General features: G+C 29.4%; 1 long non-coding RNA gene across 1 annotated transcript; it reads right to left on the bottom strand.

Moving 5' to 3' along the window:
* Positions 1-234: 234 nt before the first annotated feature.
* LOC134681331 (uncharacterized) lies at positions 235-1870 on the bottom strand. The gene is made up of 3 exons (XR_010100609.1): positions 1763-1870; positions 954-1040; positions 235-332 (listed from the first exon to the last, which is right to left on the bottom strand). It is a non-coding gene; the product is annotated as an uncharacterized LOC134681331 (long non-coding RNA).
* Positions 1871-2663: the final 793 nt, after the last annotated feature.

Below are 2663 nucleotides of genomic sequence, written 5' to 3'. Positions count from 1 at the left end.
AACTAGTTAGCTGCTCTAGTAAATTTTTGCAAAAATACATTTTTCTTAATTCAAGAGTAATCTGCAAGAATGTTTTTAGCTAATATAATGGTCACTATCATGCTGAATACTTGATCAATACATTTTATCATATATGGATATCTACATTGTACATTTAAAACTGACATCCTTCTGTCCAGGAATAACTTAATAGTTATATAAGAGCAGCCTAAAGCAGGACATATATTTCATGACGCCTGTAACTTCTCAATTTCTTCTATCAATCGCCTGCTTTGTTCTGTCCAGTCTACAGGTGTAGCGTTAACACATATTGTCTTTAGTCTGCTTTCATCCTGCAAGTAAGATATATCTATTGAAGCAAAAAAAATTTGACACACAATCTTATACTGTGGTTTTATTTATTTTTGTGGATTGAGGAAAATTTGTATTTTCAAGGATACTTGATTTCGTGGTTTTGCCAAAGTCTGCATTCAATCGTATAGAAAAGTTGTAATTGTTCAACATTTAAATTCTTGGTTAACCTGTATCCAAGAAATCCATGAAAATTGGTATCTTTTAAGAATAATAATGATTCCACAGTACTAAATTAAGTATTTTCTTTCATCTCTTTATCTGTGTATTGGAAAACATTTTATTACTGCTACTAACAGGTACAAATATGGACAATTAGATTTTCTTCCTACATTTGATTTGATAACCCCTATACAATTTGCAGAATAATTTCTTTCAAACATGGTTTATTAATCTATAGTTGAAATTGGGCAATATTGAAATGAATTTTTTTCCCACAGATTCCCATTTTTTATATGAAAGACATGTGTTAAGATATATATGGGACACTGCTTCATTAATTTTATCTAAAGGATTCAACTTTAAAAAAAAAAAAAACGTAAATTTTAAAGGTGTAAAAGCATTTTCATAAGAATATAAAATATCTATATTTAAACACTTACATTATATGTTTCAATCTTTGCTCGCAATCGGAAGATATACGATTTGAACATTGCATCTTGAAATGCCTGGTCATATGCAGCCTCATTCTGAAAAAATAAGCTCAATTAGTCCCAATAATAAAGTGATCATCATTAATTCCTACTATTCTAATGATAATACTGGACTGACAAAATGAATAAGAGTTTATTCTGTTAAACATAACACATCCCTGCAAGCAAACAGTCAACTTACATATTTGTCTGTTTGAAATTCAACTACAAAACATATACCCTCAAGACTGGTAATTTGTTTGTCCATTTAGGTATTATTTTCCTTAGAATAAATTTAAAGAAACTGGCTTACAGAACAAACTAACATAACAGCCAGAATATCTTTTCACAAAAATTCACACAATGAAGATTGTTTGGAAGTTATACTGAATTGTGTATGACTTGTCAGTATTTTTATAAATATAAAGTTTTATAGATTGTTTGTGAAACGCTGCAGCATCATAGCTGAAAATATGTTGTTTTATAACTTGATATTTCAGTAGGTTTCCATCTTCCATGGGTAATTAGTAATTAAATGTAGTTTAACACTCTCTTGTACATTTTTCTAGATGTTGTTTTTTTTTTAGAATATTGTTGAATAGTTGTCTCATTGGCAATCATACCACATCTCCTTATTTTTACATTGATACCATTGCAGTGTAAATCTTCTACAGAATAAAGATACAGAGCAAACAGATTGTAACAGTTTTTTTAAGTTAACTTGAATTTTTCTCTGAATCATATATTTTCGTCCTTTGTTTTATAAATTGCAGACATACTGTATCTTTGAGATCCCCTAACTCATCAGCTGATTTTCCTAGTATAAGTTCTGCTGATTCCTGGAAACAAGTCACCCATTGGTTGTCAGAGAAGTCTGCCAGATTTGCCTACAATATTTAAGAAAATATGCACCAGATAAGACAAAAAGTATGAGAAAATTTCACTTTAGAATAAATGTTTTATATAATGGTGAAAATCAAAACTGATATAAATGTATATACCACTTGTTCCTTCAAACCATGGTTAATTTTGCTATGTAGTAAAACAATCTACTTCATATTACTTCTTTTGGAAGTTATGTCATGTTGTTGCTGGTTGGCATTATATCTATTTTTGGTCTATCTGCTCAGAAGGTAAATAAACAGCTGCGCAATGAGCGCATGATATGCCCGACGTCTTGTGTGGAAGTTTTATGCAATAATCATAAATAGTTTCTGAGAAAGTATTAAGCAAATACCATATATTGTTTTTGAGACACGGCGGGACATGTGAAACCCCACACCCTGTTTTTTTTTACAAAAAACTAAATGTCACTATAATAAAATTTTGAATCAAAACCAAAAAGTATACAGATCTTTAGATTAATATAACAAAGAAGTGTGTAAAGTTTTAAGCACTAATCATAAATTATTTTTGAGATACGGCGCGACATGTAAAAAAAAACCTTCCCTGTTTTACAAAATACTCAATAACTCAAAAATAAAATTTTGAATCATCACTAAAAAGTATACAGATCTTGAGATTAATATAACAAAAAAGTATGTCAAGTTTTAAGCAATAATCATAAATTGTTTTTGAGATACGGCACGACATGTAAAAAAAAACTACCCTTTATAAAAAGAAACTACTCAATAACTCAAAAATAAAATTTTGGGTCATCACCAAAAAGTATACAGATCT

This window comes from Mytilus trossulus, chromosome 8 (genome assembly GCF_036588685.1).
Source record: "Mytilus trossulus isolate FHL-02 chromosome 8, PNRI_Mtr1.1.1.hap1, whole genome shotgun sequence".
NCBI lineage: Eukaryota > Metazoa > Mollusca > Bivalvia > Mytilida > Mytilidae > Mytilus > Mytilus trossulus.
The sequence above is the reverse complement of the archived record's forward strand: the minus strand, read 5'-3'. Positions and strand labels throughout refer to the sequence as shown.